Here is a 13,475-nt window from a genome sequence, read left to right as displayed (position 1 = left end):
GGTGGTGAAAAGCATGAATGTAAGTATTAGACACTATGACCATGAGATCCCAGAGCTGAGAAATTGGAGCCCCCCAGAGGCAGACTCTGATGTGGCCTATCGGTCACATTGTGGAGGGCTGACCCACAGAAAAGAGGATGGTTGGCCGTCCTCGGGTTCCTGCAGCAACATCGGCCAGAGTTTGCTTGGCAGAACTTTAGTCCTCCTCCTCTTCCTCCTCAAAAAAAAAAAAAAAAAAAAAAAAAAAAAAAAAAAATGGGTGTCATGTGAGTGATGTGCTCATATCACTCCTTGAAGATGTACCAAGTATGTTGCAGACAGAAAAAGTCTTGTAGCAAAGTAGCCTACATGCTTTATTTAAACCATCATCCTCAAATCTACTTATGCACAGAAATTTTTTTACTTGTTTATTTACTGGTTTGTTTAAGAAGCAATGGTCATAGTGGTTGGAGGCAATAGATCACAAAGAGGTGTATTTAGTTCCTAAACTTCATATTTTCCATCTGTGTAACATTGGGTGAGTTATTTAACCTCTCTAAGCCTCAATTTCATCATCTGTAAAATAGGAGTTATAATAATAACTATGAGGAAATGTAAAATAGTAATTTTGAAACAATGTAAATGAGGTTCTCAGATTAGTTTCTGGCACAATAAAGAATCATCAACCTATTTTTTTTATATCGCACATAACTCTTATTTGCACTTCTCAGAACTACTGAATGTATCACGGGAAATTCTGGCCTCATTAGTGGCCTCACTAATTGAAACTGGGAAAATTAGATACACCTTATTTTTCCCTCAGTTTTTTACTTAGAAATTTGCCCCTTTCTAGAGATATGATTTGACTTGCCATATTCTTGAATTGACATAGTCTATATCAGCGTTTTTCAACCGCTGTTCCGCGGCACACTAGTGTGCCGCGAGATGTTGCCTGGTGTGCCGTAGGTGCAGACAAGACAAGAATTTTATAATTTTTCACTATTTTGTTTACTTAATATTTCATAATAAAATAATTATAAAATACTTTTTTGTGTTTATTTGATTCCTATTCAAGAGAATTACTTTATATATAGTCAATATAGGCACAGAGTTAAATTTTTTAACATTTTCTAATGGTGGTGTGCCTCATGATTTTTTTCATGAAACAAGTGTGCCTTTGCCCAAAAAAGGTTGAAAAACACTGGTCTATATGGTTAAACCACTCTAACTAGCAATAATTATTATTTATCAGTAATTGGCTGACAAGGAATAGAATAACTGAGTAGTTTATCATATAAGCTGGGACAATTTTGAGAGAAAAATGATTGCATCAGAACAACAATGATAAACACCGTCTGTCCCAGACAAACTGAGAGACATGATCACTTTACTCATGAGTAATCTGGAATCAGAGTGGATAGCTATTTTTGGAAATCAGGTTACCTGAATCTCCAGGAATCTGCAAGTTGCTGAGTGAAATTTAATGTCTGTGTAATAGAGTAGAAAATCAACTGCCTGAAATCACTAAACTTTGAGTCTCTTTAGGGTAAGAACTCTTTCCTTTTCTTCTTTGAATCTTTAATGCTTCAGATGGATGGATATTCAAAAATTAAAAATTTAGTATTCACTTCAATAAGTATTTATTAAGCACCTGCTATATGCCAGGCACTGTGTTCTAGGAACTGTGAGTATAACAGTAAACAAGCCAGACCTGTTTGCTATGCTCCCAGAGCACGCATTCCAGACAAGAGATGCACAATAATAAGGAAGCAACTGCACAAATAAGAATGACAGTGCTGAGCTCTGTGAAGGAAAAACAGGACGGCATGATAAAGCATAGCAGGTTGTGGCTAGGCATAGTGGCCTGGCAGTGCCTCTATAAGGAAGTTGAGTCTTCAATGATGAGAACAAATCAGCCTTGAGAAGGTCTAGTGGAAGGCAAGGAAGCAGATAGTAAAAAGATAGTATGGAGGGAGAGTGTTTGGCAGATTTAAGGAACAGAAATCAGAAGGCCAGAGTCACTGAGGCCTAGTCAGGGAAAGAGAAAATAGGGAGGGAAGCAGAAGAAAACAGGTAGGAATGAAATAATTGGCCGATGGAGATATGGTGATAGAGTTTGGATTTCATTCTAGGGAAACATCTAGTTAGACATAGGGAAGCTTGAATCAGAGTAGTGATGTGATTACTTAAATGCATGAATTAATTCAGGAATTAAAGAAAGAATGAATGGACCTAGTTCTAGGTCTGCAACTGTCACTCTGATAACTAAATCCTTGATGAAACTGCTCATCTTTAATGAAGTTTTCAGATCTAAATGATACCTAAAGTCCTAGAAAAGACTAAAAGTTTAGACTGCAATGGAAGGTTTTTCCCTAAGAAAAACATTCATTTGGAAGATGTGAAGCCCCATCTAGGGGATCATACAGGGGTAGGCAAAAGTAGGTTTACCATTATAAATATCCCAGAGTTTATTCTTGCATTATTTATTGATTATTGTACTATTTATTATATTTATTAATCTACTTTTACCTACCCCTGTATATTAACCTAATGCCCTTCCCTTTATCATTGCTTCTATTTATCTTCCTTTGTCTTCCTATTACCCTTCCTTCTCTAGTTTACCCCTAACTTCAAAAGAAGAAGAAAAAAAGCAAACATTTCAACATAGATTGGTGAATAAACTGTGTGTTTTCAGCATTCAATTGTCCTAAGAGGTTTGAGCTAAAAAGAAAATTACCGTATTTCTTTTGTTGTTAACCCTTTACTTATTAGAGGGAAATCCAAATTTCTATAGAAACTGCATCATATCTGACACAAAAAGCGTTGAGAGGGCAAATTGAGAGAGAATCAGTTTTTTGGGGGTGGTATAGGACTGATAAGGAATAGCTCTGTTCTTCCTGTGAGCACTGGACTACAAGTCTGAATATTTAAATTTTAGTCCAGGCTAAACACTAAGGCACTGTCTGACCTCAAGCAAATGCTAGCTGAATTATTTTCCTTAGTATCATCCTGGCAAGAGAATGATAATATCTGCCTCCTTTAATTTGCACAATAAGGCTGCTTAAAAAATTATGTGCCCTATACTTTAGAACATTCTTCTTTAGAAACACAGGTCAGACAACCCCTTCTCCATGAAGGGTTTGTATGGAGATCTTAGCTCACAGTGGAAAATTGTGAGGCATAATCCTAATTGTTTATTCACGGTTGCCTGCCTCTCTTCAGACTCCGGTCAAAGCATTTGAAGGAGCAGGTGCATCATGAGGAGAAAGCACTGGTCTCTTACAGGCATCATCAACGAAGCAAGAGATGACATAAAAACAAGAAAACATGCAGAATGCCTTTACAGACGTTACATCAGAACATATGGCTATGAGTCATAGTCATTCTCTCAGAGAATTTAATATGATGGTGGATGTGACATAGCTTCAAATACAGGAAGTGCAATATAAAGATAAGAGTAGGGTGTGAACTTGTAACAAGGGTGACACTTTCAGAATTGTCTCTTCATTGGGATGATCACTCAACTGGCCTCATGTAACATCAAAACAGTAATAGGCTTTTTTTTGTGTGAGAAAAAGGAATTGAGGAAAGGATGGTTCATAAAATTTAAGGGGTTGGACTTATTATTTGGGAAGAATTTGTTCCCTTGGAAGAGAATCTATCTTTTCCTTAATTTTCACTTAGAATTATGTCTCTTTTCCTTGTCAAGGGCATTCAAATAAGCTGTGTAGGCTGTTTGGTATATGTGCTCTAGTCTGGGTTACAGAATTTGGTTTTGTTTTTCCTCATTAATATTGACTGCTAATGTGATTGGCTGCTGATGTATGGACTTGGTCCTCATTCTTTAGCCAACAGGAAATGACACAACTGGGTGAATGTTGAATAACTCATTGCCCAATTGATTATCCTTTTCTTTGTTTACAGAACATTTGACAAAGAATTTGTTACATTCTTCAGTGACTCAGACCTATAACTCTGGTTCTGTATAGTATAGGGCACGCATAATCCTTTCCAAATGCCCTTTCCAAACTTCATTGTTTTTGACTCCTGAAGACATTTCTTTACATTTCAGTATTTCCCAGAAAAAGAAAACAAAATATTAACACATAAAGGATTAATACAGAATCATAAGGCTCATTGACTACTTAATTTGCTAAATGTCCAAAAAGAATTTATATCAATTGGTTAGTGCGATATGATACATATTTTAAAAACTTCCCTCAGAAAAAAAAAATTAAAGAATGTGTTCTTTATAAGTTGTTCTCTTTAAAAAGCCTGTGGTGTATTTAAAGGATACACATTTTTCAGAGTTTTGGGAGTAATCAAAGAAAAACGAAGAGTATTATTATGCACAAATCAGGCCATTTTTTAGAGACCACCAAAGCTTCATTGTCAATCTGATGAGACGTACAAAGCCAAGTGACTTAAGTTATGAGGCTGGTCAAGTAGCATTCAATATTTTCATCTAAGACTTGAAAAAAAGAGTCAGAGATTTCCTATCAAGTTTCTGGAAAAATTCTTTAGAAAGAAAGAAAGAAAAAGAGAGAGAGAGAGAGAGAGAGAGAGAGAGAGAGAGAGAGAGAGAGAGAGAGAGAGAGAGAGAGAGAAAAGAAAAGAAAAGAAAGAAGAAAGAAAGAAGAAAGAAAGAAGAAAGAGAGAAAGAAAGAAAGAAAGAAAGAAAGAAAGAGAGGGAGGGAGGGAGGAGGGAGGAGGGAGGGCGGGAGGGAGGAAGGAAGGAAGGAAGGAAGGAAGGAAGGCATTCCCCACGGAATTCCCGCTGGATGGAGAGGCGCTAGGAATCTCTGTTCTTATTTCGTTTGTTCCCTCGTCACACTTCCCTTTCTGTTTCTTTTCTTTTAATGACACCGTCACTTCATTACTTGCTAGATCAAACTTATGAACAAAAACACCTCAGTAAACACTATTTTATCATCCCTGAATTCAGAATGAGGAAAGAGAAAATATTTTGGCTAGGATAATTTGAAAAGAGTCATTAATTTAGGCAAAATAGACAATACATTTGAAAATATTTAACCTCATTTTGCAGACATTGCTCTCAATTTCTATTTGGGCAAAGGGCTAATACTTTGGTAAATAAAACTAATAACTAACAAAGAAAAAAGTCCACAGATATTCCTAGGAAGACTGCACTTTGAATTTAGAGGTCAAGTTGCAATAATTTTTATGACAAAACTCTAAAGAAATGTCTAGGTCTCATATTCTGTATATGATATTTATTTGTAAGTTGAATGTCTTACATAGGATTATATTAGACATATAAAGTTGAATGTCTTACATGGGACTTGGATCATTGGATCATGTGTGATCCATGAACAAGGATTATAATGAATAACCAGTGATTCCAGATCAGATTCTGAGATTCACTGCTGTAGACCAGTTTGTAGCGGGACAAATGTTTCCTTTTGGAACAACTGATTAGACTTTAGCAGAACATATTCAATACTTTAGATCATATTCTCTGGACAGGTAGCACTTATTAAATAATTTATAGCTTACCTGTTAAAGAATATAGAAAACATGGCAAAACCATTTTTTTCTTTTTGTTGCAGAAATAGGAGGAAGATTATTTTATTTGCCTTTGTTTAAATATTCAAAATATTTTATGTTTTTATTCTAAAAGATCCAGTGAAATTTTCCTCATCTCAAAGCTATACATTAAAACCCAAAATATTATTCTTTATTTTGAAGGACACCTATTTGGGGGAAAAGGGCATCCTGCAAAATGTACCCCCCATGCTCAAAGTCTTGAAACCATTACTTTTTGAAACCTATATGAGAAAGAAGAAAAATACTTTTTTTATGGCAGCCAACAAAATTTTGCCATCTGTAAACATCTTGTAGTAAAGAGGGTTCTCTAGGTCCTCATACACTCCAACCTCCAAAGAACCCTCTCAAAAAGGTTCTGCTTTTATCAGGGTATGCTATTATTACTCAAATGCTATTGAATGTGATTATGAACAGACTGTTACGGCGTTAAAACTGGCCACATAAGTAGAGGTCAAATGACTCACCACAATATGATCCTGGCCCTTATCCAAGACTTTTCTGTAGATCACATCATTGTCACTAACCCACTAGAGATCAGCTATAGGTTAAATGGATATGTAAGCATTATGATGCAATGTCTGGTAGCTCGCAAGATGTGTAGGTTATACAAAGAAGGAGAGAAAAAAAAAAAAACAACACCAAAAAACAAAACAAAACAAAAACCTGTCCTACACTTTAAAAGCAAAGAAAAGGTCATAATACATCAATAATATACTTCATCTTAATTTTAACTCAGAGCAAATATCTACCATCAGCACATTGCATGTAGCCATTGATCTTAATAAATATTTACTGAGGATTGATGCCAGTGCACTTGTTCTGGCTTATATCCTCCATGCTGCCTCTGAAAATGCCCCCTGATGCTTCCACATTGTCCCAGCAACACTATAACATCAATCAAACTAGTGCTCTCAGGAGTACCCCCTGTCACCAAGTCTGACATGTAAAAGTCTAGGTTAATGTTACAGAAGATCACTAAAGGCTCTTAACACGTTGGAACCAGGGCACTTCCAGTGGTTCGTATACAATTAAAATAGACATTTGAAACCAAATTTTGTGTACATAAGAATTCTTGGCATGGTGAGAAAATTTAAAAAATGGGAAAAATATGAATGTATTTATTTATATTGAAAGCAGTGAATTAGAAAGGCTAATATTAACATCCTTAAGAGAGGCTTATTTATTTTAATGTACAATGGAAGGCATTCAACTTTGATTCATTTTCCAAAAAAGCTGACTAGCTGTTGCCCAATTAGTACATCTTGGAAACTTTCCCAAAACGATGCTTTCCATATATATGAATTTATAGTTTTATTTCCCACTAGAGTTCTCAGTTTGTATTTTTAAGAGTCTTGTTGAGTGCTATCTGGCCTACACTTCTCAGTCAGAGGCCCTAGAAAGTGAGGTCACAAAAACTGCAGAGAAGAGAACCAGGAGATTTTACCCTTCTCTGGCACTCATCTACTGAGGTGGTCCATAGGCTTACAGATACCTTGAGACCTCCCAAACTGACTGATGCTGACAGAACATATCACAGGGTTCTTAAACACACTCAGGTGAATGAGTAGAGAGACTCTAGGAATAGCAATTCTAACCATGGCAATCTCTGCATAATAATCCTAAATGTCTCAGAATGTCCTTCAGAGAGCAAATGATTTGAATAATTCCAGATCACTAATATCTACTGCCCCCCCCCCCCACACACACACACATAGACAAGCCCTCCAAGTTCTTCACTACTAAAAGGAAAACCAATTTGCATTAAAACATTAACAGAGCATTAGGCTGCAAGATCAATCTCCAAATAAAATTGTGATACAAGCAATATCTCTAGATTTCCTAAAATTACACGGGTAAAAACAATGAGGTTGAACAAAATTTGAAAAAGAGAAATATTGCTTACAACTTAAAAAAATAAATAATCCTTAAATTAAAAAAAAAACACACACACATAAAAATACCACGTCTAAACTAATCGCAAATTAATAGTTAAGTTCACTTTATGGAATAGAAATGGGTGTAATTCAATGATGCATTTCATTCCCCTCTCTGATCTTAAAGCCTCAGTGGAGAAGTTGCTACAAGAAATTGAAATACAATTATCTTGCAATGAAACTGTCTGTCATGAGCCAACCCTAAAGGCTTATGAGCTCAGGCAAAGACAGTTAAGTTACTCACTCTTTCCTTTCTGGTCTAAATCTGGTTCAAATATATATCAAAAGAAGCCTTAAATGGATTGAGAGACTCAAAATACAACATTTAAACTGAAAAATGTATGCCCTGTTGGTTCACTCACTTTTACTTTGAAAATGGTGGTTATATATGAAAATAAATTGACCCTCAAGACATACTGTTATGTTAAAATGATTTCAAAAGCTAAGTGTAGAGCAGTTTGCATAGTAATAGTATGCATAAATTTGTGTAAAAAATTGGGAAAAAAGAATATTAAAGATACCTAAAAACAAATCACACATAAGAAATTAACAATGAAAAAAATGGTAGATAATTTATAGAGGTTAGAAGCATCTGATATGAGTTCACATGGTACTTGGAATATAGACATTTTGAAATCCACTAACTAGCTGTCTTCCCCTGGGCAACCTATCTCAGTGTCAGGCTTTCCACCTGTAAAATTAGAGGGCTGACCTAGATTACCTTTGAGATCTTATACAGCACTCCGATGTCATGGGCTATGACTCAGATTGTTTTTAGATCAATAGGAAGAACTACTTCCTCCACTGCCTACCTTTCATTGGCCAAAAGCATCCAGGCTTCCAGGTGTAGGAGGGTACTTATCCCAATTTCCAGGATCTGGATCTCTCACAGGCACTTGTATATTTGAGTTCATGAAGCCACCTATATAATATGCTGAGGTCATTAACCAAAAATGCATTGAATTTCTGTCTTGTCTAGGTAGTATCATGTATAAGGCATTAAGAAAAATCTAATCAATCAGTTCAGATTGCAATATGGTCAAATGAACTGATTTCTTGATTCCTAGGTCGACACTCCACCCCTGAGCCACTCTGGCCGGGCCTTGAACTAATTTCTTTATATGCATACAAATAAATATCCTCTTATATAATAAAAGCCTAATATGCTAAGTGTCTGGTCATCCGATTGGTCATTCAACCAATTAAAGCATAATATGCTAATGATATGCTAAGACTGCTCAATTGCTTGCTATGATGTGGACTGACCACCAGGGGGCAGATGCTTCAACTGGTAGCTTAGCTTGCTGCTGGGGTTCCGCCAATAAGGACTGAGCAAGATGGGCCAGACATGCCCAGAAGCCCTCTCACAGATCCTCCCCAGCTGGCCAACCTCCCGCTTCCCTCCCCAGCCCCGATCATGCACTGGTGGAGTCCCTTGGCCTGGCCTGTGCCCTCTCACAATCTGAGACCCCTCAGGAGATGTCGGAGAGCTGGTTTTGGCCTAATCCCACAGGCCAGGCTGAGGGACCCTACTGGTGCACAAATTTGTGCACCAGGCCTCTAGTATATAATAAAAGCCTAATATGCCAAGTGTCTGATTGTCCAGTTGACTGTTCAACCAATCAAAGCATAATATGCTAATGATATACTAAGGTTGCTCAATGGCTTACTATGACGTACACTGACCACCAGGGAGCCGACACTCTGACCAGTAGGTTAGCTTGCTGCTGGGATCCAGCTGATCAGGACTGAGCAAAATGGACTGGACACACCCTGGAGTCCTCCTGTAGTCACTCCCCGGCTGACCAGCCACCCACATTCTTCCCCAGCCCTGATTGTGCACTGTTGGAATCCTTTGGCCTGGCCTGTACCCTCTCATAACCTGGGACCTCTCAGGGGATGTCGGAGAGTCAGTTTCAGCTGATGGCATAATGACAGGTTGGTATGACCAGGGAGCAGAAGCTCAATGTAGGAGCTGCCCCCTGGTGATCAGTGTGCTTCCACAGGGGGAGCAGGCCTAAGCTGGAAGTTGGACATCCCTTGAGGGCTCTCGGACTGATAGAGGGTGCAGACTAGGCTGAGGGATCCCTCCTCCCCCGCGAGAGTTCACAAATTCTGTGCACTGGACCTCTCTCTCTCTCTATATATATATAAAAGCCCAGTGACTGGAATGGCAGAATGACCAGAACAACTGGTGGCTATGATGCTCATTGCAGCAGCCAACCAGCCTAATCCAGGCCCCAATTGGGCCCCCCTAGCCAGCCTGGGGGGTGGGGCCAGCCGGCCAACCACCAAGGGCCCCTCCCTTCACTGGCCCAGCCTGATGGGTTCCCATTGAGGCAGGCCAGCTGGACCCTACCCATGCACAAATTTGTGCACCAGGCCTCTAGTAACTATACAGATTGTCTTATTATACTTACCTGTGATATGACATGTATCACAATTTTTGAGTTTAGGAACATATTATTTCTTTATTTTATTGAGGTATATTTGCATACAGTAGTGAGTATAGGTCTTGAATGCACTTGCTGATAGTGAGGTTCAAATATTATATATTGCTATTGATTTTTTAAAATCTATTTGTTCTGTCAGTCGTTGAGAGTTGACTGTTAAAGTCTCCAGTGATTATTGTGAATTTATCTATTTCTGCATTTAGTTTTGTCAAATTTTATTTCATGTACTTTGAAGTTATTTTATTAGATACAGTACATTTAAAATTGTCATGATTTTTTTTATAAATTCAGTGATTTATCATTAAAATTTTCCTCTTTATCTTGAAAGATACTTTTTATGTGAAGCCTAGTTTGATATAGATACAGTCACTTTAATTTTCTCATGATTAGTGTTTGTATTTTTTTAACTTTTTTTTAACCTTTTTTTTAATCCTCACTTGAGGATATTGTGGGTTGTTTTTTTTGTTTGTTTGTTTTTAACTTTTTTTTTCTTTTTAATTCTCACTTGAGGATAATGTTTCCATTGATTTTTTTTAGAGAGTAAAAGGGAGGAGGTGGAGGAGAGAGACAGAGAGAAAGAGAGAAAGAGAGAGAGAGAAACATTGATGTGAGAGAGACACGTCAATTGGTTGTTTCCTATAGGAGCCCCAATCAGGGCTGATCCCACAGCTGAGGCAAGGGCCCTTGACCAGAACCAAGGCCCTTTGATCAATTTCCAGATGCTCTAACCACTGAGAAAAACTAGCCAGGGCTTTTTCTTACTTTTAAGCTATTTATGATTCTATATTTAAAGTGTGTTTCATATTGGCAGAATATAGTTGGGTCTGCATTATAATCCATTCTGATAATCTCTGATTTTAATTGGATGTTTTGACCTATTTACATTTTATATATTAATTAATATAGCTTATTTGGCTGTAATGTTTTTGTTCTTATTGGTTGTTTTTTTTCCCTTCCATGGTAAGATCCCTTTCTTATATATTACCTAAATAGGTCTCTGGGTATCATCCTCTTAGTGTGGACAGCCTTCCTATTTCTCAAGGAAAGTAAACCTATAGAACTAAATGTAATCCAAATAAAAATGGAAATGGAAAATAAGTCAATTGGGAAATAGGCTCTAGATGGATCACACAGCTCATGGTCATTATGCAGAGAGAACTTATCAAAGGATCAGTGTCAACAGTGATGGTACTTCTCTGGGGCCAGCACAAGCCCTGATGCTGCTAAATATTTTCCTTGGTGATTTGTGAGAATAACAATTAAGGGAGTAAATGATGTATTGCAAGTGGACAGATAGGTAAGGCCATTGTTTCCCAGATTATAATAAGAAAATAATATGGTGGAGAAATAATTATGAGCAAACAAAATAAATTTTCATGGGTATATTCTCTGCTGATACACTTTAAACAAATCTAAAAATATTCAAAATTAATAATGATGAGCAAGATTAGCATGGAAAAAAGCCTTGAGGTTACCATGAATAATACAATTATTTTTATTTTACCTCTAAAGTTAAATAGTTTAAAAACATTATTATGAGACTGGGATTCAGAAATAGACATAAATGTATTCACAATGATGACCTAACTTTTATATTTAGTATCAGCATGATGTGTCCAGTTCTAGATTCCCTAATTAATGTGGGATAGATTTCAGGAAAGCATTAGAACTTGCTTTGAGAGATAGACAAATAGAGATAATTCTGTTCAAACTCCACACTTTACTGTTGACAAAACTCAGAAGGTTTGAAGTGTTTTATCCAAAGGGCACAAAGTTATTTTGTGTCAGAATTGTTAATTGAGTTTTAAATCTTAATCCTTTGACTATTACTCCTTCCAGTTCTCAGAATGAATGAGCAGTTTTGAAATGGGAGAAGATGAGGCAAATGCAGGGAGGTGAAAATGTTTACATTAAATAAAATACCTATCATCAAGCCTACAGAAATTTCTTATTTAAAATATGATAACTAGATACTCTTCATTTCTTCTAACAGAGGATTTCATTTCACTGAGGAGTAAATGAGAGAAAATAAACAGTAAAAAGCAATAGGAGGATTTTTGGAAGCACATAAAGGATCATTTCAGGTAGCAAGAATCATTATTTATTAGTATGGTAACATAATGTCTTTTCTCAGAAGTTTGATTTTTTAAAAAAAATTAGAATATAATTTCACTTATCCAAAATAGTAATCTCTATAAATGGGAGGAGTTCAAGATCCATAAAATTTCATACTAGATTTTTTCCCCCCTTACTTTTTGCCCATTTATAATTTCTTGCAAAATCCCATTCCAAGAGTTAGGAAATTTGAAACCAATTAAACACTCTTGTACTTAGTACCACCTAACACCATTCCCAGTGAGAGCTGACTCCCTGCTAAGCCCTTACTATACAATTGCCATTCTTTAACTGTAAGTTATAGGATTGTGGTTGTGGATGGGACAATTTATCTAAGAGTTCTGTTGAGTAACCAAAATGTACTCACAAGATCTATTGGAGAGTATAATGCTACTTTGTCAGCTGCAAATGAAGTTCTTCTTGATCAATACTATGGTGAAATTTTAAATTTCAAGTTAGGGATTGTTCAAAATAATTTTTGACCAGTGTATTGGGAAAATAAGAAACCAAATAATAGAAACTATCTAAAAAATTACAATCATAAGTCATTACTGTGGTGGATTTTGTTTAAATGACAGAGTTTTTAAATGTTAAGCAAGTTTAAATAACATTAAAATTTGTATGTCGTAAGTTCAAACACTAAGTTTGAAACAACCTTCATCATCTGCTTAGACATTCATAGATTGCTTTTTGTTGTTACTTTTATTCTCCCCAAATGATCCTGTACTACAAATAAAACAATATAACATCTTTGAATGTCAATATTGAATTGAAATTCTTTTTTAGGCAAGCGCTTTCAGTCAAGAAAAATAACAGTGTTTTAGTTTATTTCAAGCTTGATTCTTTTCCATTATGGAAGTGTGTTTACAAATGATTTTGACAAAGGTCAAACAGCCAAATTATTCTTTTTCTTTCAAGAGTACACCTCTCCGAGAGATAACAAAATGAGAATGAACTAAGAAAAGTAAGTAACGTTACTTCTCTTGAACATATGTAAGACCATTTGACTTGTGCACATCCCAGATATAAAGGAAAAAAAATAATTACACTATAACATGCAATTGCTTGAAATGGTTTTGATGTTTTCCAAAAAAAATCTCATATTTCAGGTTGTTTTTTTTCCGTTGAGTAATATGCACCCATTATAGGATATTATAAAGCATTTTGCTATGCCATGGAATCTATGGCACAGATTTTTTTTAGGCCCAGTCATATTCTCCATGTATAGAAAGAGGAGTTATGGAGTTATGGGTAGTAAACAAGATAAGAATTTGAACTATGGAATTCAAGAGAGCTGATTTCAGATTTTGATTCTCTATTTACTTCCTGTGAATGAGCACTGTGGGCAAGTTCCTTAACTCTAAGCTTCCCTGTGCTTGTGAATGAAGATTCAATTCCATTCTTTTGATTCTAGTAACTAGGAAAG

This window comes from Pipistrellus kuhlii, unplaced genomic scaffold (genome assembly GCF_014108245.1).
Source record: "Pipistrellus kuhlii isolate mPipKuh1 unplaced genomic scaffold, mPipKuh1.p scaffold_m20_p_7, whole genome shotgun sequence".
Lineage (NCBI taxonomy): Eukaryota > Metazoa > Chordata > Mammalia > Chiroptera > Vespertilionidae > Pipistrellus > Pipistrellus kuhlii.
Note: the sequence above shows the minus strand (reverse complement) of the source record.